Raw genomic sequence first — 14,049 nt, 5'->3', positions numbered from 1 at the left:
ATAGTTATTTGAAAAGGAATAAGGACATGCTGTATCTGCGAAGGCAAACGATAGATTTTGCACTGTTGCAGGAGACACACCTGATGCGAGAAAAGATGGAGACGGTGGTAAAGAAATGGAAGGGGTTTGTGGTGGGCTCGTCATATTCTGCTTATGCTAGAGGAGTACTTACCTGGGTAGAGCCGCATGTCCCGTTCCAGTTGTTGCAGGAAGTGGTGGAGACGGACGGGCGGTTGGTCATATTGAGGGGGCTGGTTGAGAATAAAGAGATAAGTATCGTAAATACATATGCCCCCAACCAAAACACAGCAACATATTTTCGAACTCTGTGCACCAACCTTAGTAAGTGTGTGGGTAGTGCGGTGATCTGGGGCGGGGATTTTAACTGTGTGATGAACCCCAAGGTACATAGATCAGATGGTAAAATTGACAGACCTGCCCCAGCGGCTAGGGCACTGCGGACACTGTTGGACGACTTTGGTCTGGCAGATGTGTGGAGAACAAAATTCCCCCAAGAGAGGCAATATTCGCACTACTCCGCCCCGCAACAGCTACACACGAGGCTGGACTATGTTTTTGCCACGTCAGATGTAATTACTGAGATTACCCAGATAGAAACAAGGCAAGGGTCCTTTCGGATCACTCGCCATTGGTTCTCGGGTGGCAATACTGCCCACCGAGGGCACGGATTCCGATGTGGCGACTTTGAGCAGAGGCGCTTAAGGATCCAGTTTTTAAAGAGGACATTAGGGAAGAGATCCTTAACTATTTTGAGGTGAACCCGGGTAGCGTGGATTCTGCAAGCACGTTATGGGAAGCCTTCAAGGTGGTGATGCGAGGGGTTGCCATAGCTAAATCAAAGGGTCTGCAGGGCGGAATCCTGCCTGACCTGCAAAGAACAGAAGGAGAATTGGAAAGAGCATTAAAGGGTGGAGGTGTGGATATGGAGCGGGTATTTAAATTGCAACAGGAGTGTGTGGAGCACTGGGAAAGGCTCTGCAACCTTAACTATAAAAAATACATAGAGAGACAGCATGCGTGTGGGGATAAAACGGGACGCCTTTTAGCATGGCTATATAAAAGCAAAACTCCCAGAATCCCTATCAGAATGATAACGAGAGACGATGGGGAGGTAGTGGACATCCAGGAAGGAGTAAACAAGGAGTTTGCGATTACTATAAGGTGCTATATGGGGACAAGGAGGGCTGCAGCCGAGAGGAGATAATGGAAACATTGGACGATATAGGATTGCCTAAGATAAGTGGGCAAGAGAAGGAGGAGCTAGATGCACCGATCACTCTTGAAGAGCTAGAAGAAGTGGTGAGACAATTGCCTACTAGCAAGACCCCGGGGGCGGATGGGTTCCCGAGTGAATTTTATAAAGTATATAGAGAGGAAGTGCTCCCTCCAATGTTAGAAATGCTTAATGAAGCGTATGAGATAGGACGGCTGCCGGAGTCGCTCAGAGAGGCGATTATAATACCGCTTCCCAAACCTAACAAACCAGGGCACAGCTGTGGCTCATACAGGCCTTTGTCGATGCTAAACCAGGATAGCAAAATATTGACGGCTGTCCTGGCAAACAGATTGCGTCGAATAATTAGCAAATTGATAGACCCTGACCAGACGGGCTATGTCCCAAATAGGAACATAACCCATAACCATAGGTGACTCCAACGGGTGATAGAATGGGGTAGTAAGAATGATGGAGAAATGGCGATAGTGTCTTTGGACGCTGTAAAAGCTTTCGACTCTGTCAAGTAGCCGTGGCTGCTGGCGGCCCTGGAGGGATATGGGATAGGGCCTGGTTATATTCGGTGGGCGAAGATGTTATATAGTGAGCCGCTAGCTAGAGTACGAACAGGATCAGTGATATCCGAGAAGTGGCAACTAAGTAGAGGCACCAGGCAGGGGTGCCCCTGGTCCCCGATGCTTTACATTCTAGCCCTGGAGCCCCATAGCTATATACCTCAGGCAACAGTATGATCCAATAAGTATTGAGGTAGGGGGGGAACGACACCTGATATCCCTGTATGCGGATGACTTGTTACTATACTTGAGGTACCCAGAAGAAAATCTCCAGTATATCCTGGAGGTGATGGAGAGGTATGCAAGGCTGTCCGGGATAGCGGTTAATCCACAGAAATCCAGCATTTTTCCACTGGGCAGCTATGCGAGAACCCCTGTGAGACGGTTATCGGTGCTACAAACACTGTGGGCAGTCAGCTCTTTCCGATAACTTGTGGTGGATGTGTACCACATGGTAGAAGAGAAGCATAGGCACAACACTGAGGTAGCTATTGTGAAAATCGAGAAATGTATGAACTTCTGGGTGAAGTTGCCCCTAGCAATGATGGGACGCGGGGCAATGTTGAAGATGGTGGTCCTTCCTAGGCTCCTACATTACTTTAGTAATATTCCGTATATGATACCTAAGAAGTTTTTTGCTAAACGGAATAGTATATGTAGGGACTTCCTATGGCAAGGTACTCGAAACAGAGTGGTGTTATGGAAGCTGCAGAACTTTTATGAAAAAGGGGGGATCAAACTGCCTAATTTTGAGGTTTGTTATGTGGCGAGTCAGCTACAATATGTGGCCAAATGGCGCTCAGACGAAACAACCCCTGAACTCAGGTTGTATGGGCAGGATTGCGCCCCATTCCACTTGAAAGAAATTATCTGGCTGGCTGAGTCAGAAATGAGAGGGCGCTCAAACATGATGATGCTTGGGTGGCAAATGTGACGTAGAGCGTGCCGGATGATGGAAAATCCGTTCACGTGCTTCCAGCAGGTGCCTCTGGTTGCACTGGTAGGGGACGATAGGTAACTGAGGGTGATCATTAGGACCCACTGGGAATCGGTGGGTCTGGTGACGTTAGGGGATATATGGCAAGAGTGAACCATTAAGGATTTCGGAGTGCTTGAGGAAGAAATGGGGCTATATACAGGCCAATATATTACATATCATAGAATTGTACGGAGAATTCGGAACACATGGCCTGAAACTGTATTGGAGGAAGAACCGGATGCTATCATAGGGGCAATATATGACATATCTGAGGGAGAGCAGGAGATCTCTAGACTGTATGAGATGGTTATGCATAAGGTCGGGAAGGAGCTGACACAGTTGAGATTAGACTGGGAAGCGGAAGTGGGAGCCCCAATGGAAGATGGGATGTGGGAACGTGCTCTAGGATACCACAAAAAGGTGTCTAGGAATGCGAGATTAAAACAAATACAATTGTATGTGACACACAGAGCATACATGACACCTTTGAGGATATCCAGGTTTGCAAAGGCTGGTCGACAGGCGTGTCCCAAATGCGACGAGGAAAAGGCTGATATGACGCATATGTTTTGGTCATGTCCAGTAATTGGGCGTTTCTGGGGTGAAGTGGCACAGAAACTAGCGGAAAAGGGGGTTATGATCATCATAGACACAGCTTGGGCCTGCTTGCTGTGAGGGATCCCCAGATCACAGAAACTTAAACATGTTGGAAAGCTCAAAGATTTAGCATACGTGCTTGCGAAAAGAAGGATTGCCATGGGGTGGAAAACGTGTCACAAGCCACGAATAGAGGTGTGGTGGAAGGAGTTGCAGAAGTGGACGGAGGCTGAAACGATAGTATGGCAAGAGGCGAGTAGCGCAGGGGGGGAGGAGGAGGCGGGAAACCTGATGGCATGGAAATCATTAATAGCAGAATTATTTGGTACGATACAAGACCTGGCAGAATCCACGGGGAGCGACACCCCGCCACGGGCAGCGAATACAGAGTGCGAGGTATAAATAGGCTCATAAGGGGGAGGGACAGGTGGAGCAGTGAACATGATTATGTAATGAACAATTGAACTATTGTACAATGCACTGCGTGCTTGGTTTGTATTATTGTTTGGTTTGAAAATTAATAAAATCTGTTTACAAAAAGAAAAAACGAGTTGACGAGCACTTCACAAACACCACTGACGTAGGCAGTGAGAGTGCATCAATCAATTTAGATAACAATGCAGCTATGCTGCCCTGGTGTGGCATCTGATCACTGGAACACTCTTCAAAACCATAGGGACAATCCTGAATATACAGTGAATGCTGTGTACACTGAATCAGAGTAGATCATCTCTCTGTCAGCTTACAATTGGAGGGATTTACCATTTCCACTAGTTATGCTGCTTGCGCAGAAAAAAGCAGAGGCAATCTTTTTCTCACTATTACCTCAAGGTCTCCATCCTCACTATGTACACATGATGCACCTGTGTGCCACAATACCATGCTCTCATCGATCATCGATGAACCATCAATGAATGCAATCTCTCTCCCCTCAAGTTTATTCCCCTTCAGCTTGGGTATGTCATCATATACATCAGTATATGTGTAGCAGCCATGCACATAATTGCCTTCCTCTTCCAGTTTGGCAACAAAGGCTGCTGAATTCACAATGTAGCGCGGTACAATCTTAACTGCAGGATTTGATATGACCACTTCATAGCCAGAAGCACGCTGTGTGGTGCTTTTCGGTTTCTGCAAAATCGCAAACAAGGCATGCTCCACAAACAGTGTCAATGCACAGCCCGTCATTATTGATGCTGCTTTTTCAATAGGAAAGCTTGCGGCAGCCAATATTTGCTCACATGGGAAATGTCCCTTCATCATTGGATCTAACAGCCCACTGTAATATGCTAGGGGTTTGCATAATCTGGTATTGCTAAAATTGGGGCATGTGTAATTGCATTATTCATTAAAAGCTTCAACCATCTCCTCTGTCCATCTAAGTCCTTCTTGCTCTTACGGTGCTTCCTTTAACCCTTGCAACAGGGGTTTGATATATGTAGTGTCACAATCCCAGAAACTGCTGCATTTCTCTCACTGTGGCTTGGCGGGAATTTTGTGAATAGCTCATGCTCTTTCTGGTGTCACCTTCCTTCCGTCTGCTGATATGGTCTGTTCCAAATTCATTACCTCTTCCTAACAATACTGTACTTTTTCTTTGTATAATGTGTATCCCTTTTCTGACAATAACTTTAGGAACATCACTGAATCTTCCCTACATTGCTCTTCGACGATGCTACACACCAACAGATCGTGTCTGTATTTTTGCCAAATACATCTGTAGCACTTCGCTAAACACACTATGGGAGTCACTGCACCCCTGTGGTAATCTTCTGTGCAGCAATTTCTTCCCTCTAAAGGTAAACAAAGTGATGTAATGTCGTCTGGATGCAATGGAACAGAAAAGAAGGTATGTTTCAAATCAATTACTGTTGAAAATGGTGGCTCTAGGGGATATGTTGCCCAAAAATGTAGCTGGATTAGGAAAAAGTGTAAACTCTTACTCTACAATGTTATTCAAGGGGCGTAAACATTGTATGAATCTCCATATCCCTCCCTTTGCTTTTTTCACTGGGTACACAGCCCTGTTACATGTAAATTCTGATGGTATTATTATGCCTTGCTGTCACAGCACAGCTTTTGTCTTGTATATTTCTTAATCTGCCTCTATTAACATGGAAACTTGCTTTACTGAGGGTAATATCGCTCCCTTCTTCATTGAAATTTTGACCGCTCCCATGCTTTAAAGAAAACTTTTAAGAAGACATAAATCATGGTGATTGATGGTCCATAATTATTTAGGCACTTTCTCAAAATCTTTGTGACAATGTGGTGATACTTTTATAGCCAATAATATTCTCTGGGGAACCTCTCTGTACTCTATTTTCAATTGGTATGGGATGGTTGTCTAAAAAATAAACTCATCATCATCATCGCTCCTCATCGTGGAATAACCGTTTGTCAGTCATTTTGGTCAGTGACACCGCTGGATCAATTGCTAAAACTGTACGCCAGTCAATGCCTTCTTCATCTATCACATGCAAAATTACTCTATCCTCCCTCACCACTGCTGCTTCCACGTGCACCATAATATCTGTTCCACATTCAACGTCTGTTGGTACTTTAAGTCTAAACAAATACTCTGTGGGACCCATCCCAACAATACCTGTACTCCATATGAGCACAAGTCTGCATTAAGAGGCACTCCTCTCATAACTCTCTAGCCACAAAATGCTTCAATTCATGTTTTGTCATTTACATAATGGATACCTGTTGTGGAACCCGCTATGGCCTTCTCTGTAAATGAAATCATCATGTTCAATTTGCACATCAAATCCCTACCTAGAATATTCACTGGTGTGCTTTGAGAATATAGCAAAGGTACTGACAGTGTACATGATCGCATTGTAACCTGTAAGTCTTCTGTAAAAGGAACCGCTATCATAGCCCCAGAAAATCCCTGTGCGTCCATAATCATGTCTGACAACAGGAATTCCCCCCCATGTGACATAGGACCTGGTCACCCCGGTTTCTTCTTTGAGAATGTCCTTTTCTCTATCCTCAAACCCACCCTATGTTCCTCTTGTGGGTTGAAGTAACTGATAGTACTGGACACACCAGAGCCCTTTGTGGTCTGTCCTATTGTGGGTACATGATTGTGCTTGTAGGTAAAAAGGGATTACCTCCCATTACTGTGGCCCACCAAAATGCAGCACAACACCTGCTGGTATCAAATTCTTGTCTCACTGCTGTGTTGTCTGCTGTGCTTGTAAAGCATTTGGATCCTGTTGTTGAATATGGGGATGCCTGTTGCTATGTATAATCCAAGGTATTTGGCAAGGCATAATGCATTGCTGTGCTTGAGGTGCATTCTAAGAATACTGTGTCTACTGCTGTGGAGGGTACATGGGTGAAAAATGTGCTGGCCTTCGTCTGTGGCCCGAGGTGGTAATCCATGTGGTGCGATCCCTCTACTTCTGCATCCTCTTGCACAATGTCCTGTCATTACTCATGTCCAACAATGTCCTCCACAATTTCCATAGCCACCAAATCTAGCTCTACCACCATCTAATCCTCCGCCATATTTTTTTCCAAATCCCATCCCATTCCTCTTTGTGAGTTCCCTCTCTCTCTGGTATAATACATCTGTTCTCTTCTTCTTCCATTAAATCTCATTGTTCCTGCCTGCAGGTTACCCTGCTGATATTGTTCCTCTCCTGTGTTTGTATTCACTACTCCCTCTAATACTTTTGAACTAATTTTGCTTCCTCAATCAATCACTCTTCAACTTTTTGTTCGTTCCTTTTTCTGTTTCAACCTACAAAAATGGTATTTCGGGCCATGTTTACATCTTGATACCTACTACCTTTTGCAACAGAGCTTGCACGCTGTCAGGTAGACCTTGGCATACAATGTGATAAAACACTGGGACATGTTTGTCCCATACTTTGCTCCTTTCTAAATGCTACTTCTCTTTTCATTTCCTCACTATACTGCATGGGGTACTTATCTCATTGAATTTTCTGTGTCATTATGCTAGTCATGTCTAATGTATCTGGGTACATTGCTCTTAACACCTTCCACATGTTCCCCCTACAATTATTGAATGGCAATCCATCGTGCTCATTACTGTTAGTTGTCACCCCTGCATATCCTGCCGTTCCCCACAGCTCATCAGCCTGATCTCTCACTATTGAAGCAAATAAACTCTTCATGCCCCCCATCGCCAAGGTATTCCAGCTGTTCTCTTTTTCCAGTTCAAGAATCCACTTGCCCACCCCTGCTGTGAGGGATGTTAACTTAGCTTTAAAATTATCCTTATCTGCCTGGGACCATGTGGTGTACTGCACCAATCCCGCCCCCCTCTGTAACAAGAGAAGCTGCGTACTCTGCTTCATGTGTACAATCTTTAACTTTTTCCCTGCTGCCATTGCCATATGGCCTGGCAGGCATCGAAGCCAATCTCTGTAAAATGTTTCTCTTCTTACATTTACTGAGGGTGTGGGAAATGGAGGCCCCGGTAACCCTTCATCTTTCGCTTGCTGGTCATAACCTTGGATATTGTCCACTTCATCTCCATTATCTTCCCATTGCTCTTCTTAATTCCCATGCACTGAATCATAAGCAATATTCCAAGGTTTTTCTCACACTCGGGGCAACATCTCTCCCCCCTATTTGTTCAACCTCTCTATCCGGCACCCTCGCCCAGTCTGCATTCTTTCTCTCCACGTTAACTTCTGCTGGCAGCCTCACTTGGGGGTCACTGACAGCTCTGCTGTCTATCTTAAACATGTTTTGTCCTGCATTCTATTTATTTGGAGCTGCCCCTATTCCTTGCCACTCTCTTCTTGCTTGTCTCTCTCTCTCTCTCTAGTTCCTCCCTTGCTTCTCAGACCTGGTCTTCTAAATGCTGCTGAGTCGTTTTTATCTATCCTGTCCTCCTGTCACTGCCTTCGCTGGGGGTTATAAAACAGGGATTGGCATATCCCACAGCTGGCTGTAATGGGAACTGTTCAGGCACGGTCGACACTGGGACGCATTGGGGAGGAATAGGACCAGTTGGTGGTATGTGTATTTCATCACGCTTCACATTACTTCAATCAGACTTGCTTTCCACCTCTTCCCCAAACATCTTCTACAGTTCGAGAATGCTTAATCTCTTTTTGAACTTCATTCCCTTATATGTTGTGGTCAAATCTGTGTACATGTGCTGAAATATGTGCTTCATGTATATTCCCTCTCTGGCAGGAAGCATTTTGAAGCTACCCGATCGGCGGCTTGCATTTAGCGGTCACCATCTTGTACCCCGACCTGGAGTGATTTGCACATGTGTGTCAGTGGGGAGTCCATCATACACAATATATACTCTACTTACAAATTTGATCAATCAAAGCTGTTCCAGCAGCGTTCACTACCTTATCCCCTTGTTCCCCCAATCAAATCACCCCCCCACCTTTTATTATATAACTAAAAAAATGCTTTCAACTAATTTTCAATACAAATCACACCCTTCCGTGCACATCAGTACATCATCACAAACCTCAACTCCCTCAACACAAAAATCCTTCATTACCCAAAATACAATAATCAATAAGATTGAGGAGACATTTTATCTGTGCCAGCTTATTTGAATATACCCACTCACACACAACACACACAGTTGAATTGCTTTGGATGGAACTAAAAAAAATGTGGGGTGCAAGAAGAATTGTTGGGGGTGGTGTGATCACAGTCAGTGAACATTAGTTGCAGGTTGATTGGCTCAATGATGCAACATACCATCTGCTTAAACGGCACAATGGGGGACGATTTTAGGCTACGCCTGTTTGATGGAATGGTGCACTTTCACACAACATTAGCAGTTGAATGACATTAAGAGATCGGGGGATGTTGGAAAATGTCCTTGAGGTGGTGCTCTCAGGTGGTGGGCATTAGGGGCAGGTTTACAGGCTGTGTGGTACAACTCACCATTTTCTTGAGTGCAGTTTGATTCAAGAGGAGCTTGATTTCACATGTAAACATATTGGTCACTTTGAGCAGTTGAGCTGATGTCTGATGCAGGAGTGTACAGCACAACCTCTTTTTGTAAAAGGCTCTGCAATGGATGCCAGTGTCTGTCGTGTTTGTGGTGCAAAACAACACCAATGAAGATGCTCTCAGCGCCAGTAACCAAAAGTGTGAGGGGGAGAGGAGGGTGCTGTTAAAGCGGTGTACTCCAGAAAAAGTTGATTGAACAATTGTTGGGGCTGCACAACTCTTGGGTAGTAGAATTTTACAGCATCAGTCATTAACCACAAGTTGCATAGCAATCTCTCCTACAACAAGTGTTCCAAGCATACAAACTGCTGCAATGGTCTTTTAGCCAGTGCTTCTGATGTCATCTATCGCTAAACTGCTTACACCACTTCAATACAGTCAGCCCAAAACAAAAACAACTTCCCTAAGATCAAAGGCTGTCACAAGTGGTGATATATCCCATGATGCCTTGTAGCAACAGTCCAGTGACTGTCTCCACATTCTGCAGGGCTCTGTTGAGATGCAGCTGAAGAAACTGCCAATGATTCAGTGGCAGGGGGAGATATTATTGAGATGGGTTTAGATGTGCAGCTCTCCTCAGTTGGTCACTGGCAGTAGAACGATACCCAATTGCTCATTTTAGTGAAGCAAAATGTTTCTCAGCCTAGAATAGCTGCTGCATCCCTAACAATTCCACACCTTAGGCCTCTGATTTATATCATGGCAATGTTGATGATGATGTGGGTGTTGATCATGACCAGGACTTGAATACACCTTGCCTCATAAAAGAACACTGTGAGACATTGTCAAAGAAACAAGCATTGATGTTGAGTCCAAACTTGGCATGGGTTCATTGGGAAGTTTGGAGGAACAAACACATCTTGAAAGGGCATCGTCTACCCCCACAACCCACACAGTTTGATGAAGCAGACTACGGGCCTCATTATAACCCTTGCGCTCCCGTAATGAAGGGGGCCGGTACGGGACCGGCCCCCTTCATTGCGGGAGCGCTGATTACGAGGTTCCCTTTGCAGGACTCGTAACAGACGTCTGGTAAAACCAGATGTCTTTTACGGGTCCCGCGAGGGGAAGAGGGAGGTAATAACAGGCCATTCATAATGTGCCCATCGTTACCTCCCTCCCCATTCCCATTGAGCCCTATGGGGGCTCAAATGGGAATGGGGAATGGTTCCTTCAAAGAGGAAAAACCGGGTCCTCCAATGTTGGAATGATCCGGTTATTCCTCACTGAAGGAACCCGGTAATGGAGCCCAGTTTGGAGGCAGCCATGGTGCAATAGCACCATTTCTACCTCCAAACTCCTAATGAGGCCCTACCTGTTTGAGCAATAGGACAGTGGAGAAATGTTATCTGGGCCAGCTTATTTGAACAGGTCCACTCACACACAACACACACAGTTGAGTTGATTTGGCTGGCACTGAAAAAAGTGTGGGGTGCTCGAAAAATTGTTGGTGGTGTTGTGATCACTGTCAGTGGACATTAGTTGCAGGTTAATTGTCTATATGATGCAAGGCACCATCTGAATAAGCAGCATAATGGGGATGATTTTAGGCTGTGCCTGATTGATGGGACAGTGCACTTACATGCAACAAAAGCAGTTGAATGGCATTAAGAGATCTGGGGATTCTGGAGAATTTGCTTCAGGTGGTGATCTAAAGTGGTTGGTATACGTGGCACATTGAGTGGCTATGTGGCACAACACACCACTTCCTTGAATGTGGTATGATTCAAGAGGATCTTGATTTCAAATGTGAAAATGTTGGTTACTTTGAGCAGTTGGGCTAATGTCTGATGCTTTAGCGTACAGCACTACTTCTTTTTGTAAAAGGTTCTGCCTTGGCTGCCACTGTCTGTGGTGCTTGGGGCACAAAGCAACACCAATTAAGATGTTCTCAATGTCAGTGACCAAAAGTGTGATGGAGAGAGGAAGTTGCTGTTAAAGTGGTTCACTCCAGAAACAGTTGCTTGGCCAAGAGTTGGTGCTGCACAACCCTTGTGGTGTAGTATTGTACAGCATCAGCCATTAACCACAAGTTTGTGATATATAGGGACACAGAGGCACTGTGGGATGATTTACTTTAGGATGTATTTAAGTTAGAAATGCACAGAACCCTGCCAGCCTTGGCCCCCTCTTTCTGTCCTTCTCCAACCATGTATGTCTTTGTCACTCTCTCCTCAGAACCACCTGCGTACAGATGATGTGGTAATGCTGGCCGGGGCCATACTCCAATGGATGACGTGGTAAGGCTTACAGGGGCCATACTTCACATCCCCTTCTCTTCACGAAAGCTTCTTCTTCCAATGGGGCACAGAGGGGTCTCTCAGAGTTTATCTTTTACACATGCTCTGTTAGATGCTTAGGCCTCTGGTAGAATCTCCCTGACCTCGACCAAAAAGGATTCCTAGCTGCATGGCCAGGCAAGGAAAATTCGACATACCAGGACCCTAACGTTCTCATATTCATATTGTCAGCAAACTTGCCATCTCTCTCAATCTGGTCGGTGATACTCTCTGTCTCTTCTCTCCATCCCCTTCACCAGAGACACTCTCTCCATGTTCCATACCCTCCCATTATCCAATCTGACTGCATGCTTAAATACTTCCTTCACGGGGTTGGGGTTGGACCACCTACAACATCCATATCTGATGGCAGGGCGCAATTTGATTCTCACCATATCTCCTAAAGCAGGTACCAGCACCATCATGTGCCCTTTTGATTCTCATCTGACTGAACCTGATGTTACCAACAACACTCTCCAACTTTCTCCCTTTATCAGTGGCCATGCCCATCCAGACTGGTACCAGTTTAGTGTTAGCCTTCTTTCCCCTGCTAAGTTCGAAAGAAGAAACAATCACATCTCTCACTGCTCTCTTCCAGTCTCTGCCATTGGCCCAAGCCCATCTGATGGCTTCCTTCAACACCTATTAAAGCGTTCAAACATCCCGTTGGTTTGTGAATGGTATATGGCACTCTTCCTATGCTCAATGGAGTTCTTCTGACAGTATTCCTCCATCTCTCTTGATCTAAATTGTCATTAACTAGGACTCAAACATTCCTTCCAGGAACTCAACAGTTTTCATCCTTATATTAGGTTTGATCAAAAATTCAACCCACCTGGTAATTAAATCAATGTCTACCAGGCAAAATGATTGTACTCCATTACTCCAGAATGGACCTAGCACATCCATAACCTATCCCATGAGTGTTCTGGAATTTCATTAATAACCATAGGATGTCTAGACCTCACTCACACTTTATCACTCTTATTGCAAAGGATATCATCTCTGACAGTTCTCTCGATTTGCAGATCACAGGCTGGCCTCCAGTAATCACTTCATATCCTCTGCTTAGTTTTAAGAATCCCCTGGTGACCTTCATGAGCAAGTCAAATGAGTCACTCACAAACTTTCAGAGGGACACTTTTGTCACCATGCATTACCATTCCTTCCTGGACGCACAAGTCATCTATCACATTCCAGAAAGGCGAGAGTCCTAGTTCTTCAAAAAACTTTTTTCCTGGGAGGGTTGTCCTTATCCAATTCTTGTTTGAGTCTACTTAAACTTGCATCTTGCCTCATGGCTTCTTCCCATTCTTCCTGTGGTACTGGCATGGAGGCTATTTCCAAAACCACTTCCTGATCTTTTCCTTCATCACTCAACTCCACCACAGCTGTCAATCTTGACAGGTAGTCCCCTGCAAAATTCTTCACTACAGGCAATTGTATTCTTGCAATATGGACACCCACCTCCTGATACAAGTTAAAACTTTGTCCAAACCCTTTGAAGTAATTATTTCAACAAGGGGTTTGTGATCGGTGCAGCACTCAAAACCTGTGCCCCAGATAATGCTCCTAAATCTTTCTGCAGCCCACTTGATCGCCAGTGCTTCTTTTTCAATTGTAGCACATGACTTGTCTGCCCCCTTCTTCCTGTGTCACCACAGCGCCTAGACCAACGTTAGTGTCATCTGTTGCTATAATCCTCTTCCTGCTACTTCTGAAGTTCTACAGGTCTTTTTAATGAATTCATATTTTTCCTTGCATGTTCTAATCCATATAAATGTACTATTCAGTTTGATTTGTTCATGCATGGATGCAGTATGTTTCGCAAAATCACAAATTAATTTGGAGTAGTACTCTGCCATTCCTAGGAAGGTTCGAACTTCTTCACGATAAATGGGTCTTGGCATGTTTTCAATGGCTTCTGCAATTTTTCTCTTGGGACGTATACCCTTGGCAGAGATAACATGTTTTAGGTAGTCAGTCTCTTGTCTTTTAATTTTGCATTTTTCCAGACTTAAAGTCATGCCTGCGGCATGAAGTTTCTTGAGGACACCATTTAACCTTTTGTTGTGGAGTTTAAGACTGCATGCATAAACTAGGATGTCATCCTGGAAGCAAAGGATTCCCTCACCTCAACTGAATAGTTTGTGCATGACTTATTGGAAAATTGAGGCAGCGGACACCCGACTGAATGGCACTTGTTTGCACTGAAATAGCCCTTTGGCAGTGATGAATGCTTTTAAACACTTGGACTCATCATGACAGATGTGAGGATGAAAGTTGAGAAAAATTTCATAGGACCTATGGTCGATATGACCTCTTGAATGTTGGGCAGTGGGTGCCTCTCTGCAAATACAGATTTATTGAGTTCTCTCATGTCTATGCAAATCCTGAGCTTTCCTGTCT

Source organism: Ambystoma mexicanum, chromosome 1q (genome assembly GCF_040938575.1).
Source record: "Ambystoma mexicanum isolate Mex_15411 chromosome 1q, UKY_AmexF1_1, whole genome shotgun sequence".
Classification (NCBI taxonomy): Eukaryota; Metazoa; Chordata; class Amphibia; order Caudata; family Ambystomatidae; genus Ambystoma; species Ambystoma mexicanum.
This window is presented reverse-complemented; position numbering follows the sequence as displayed.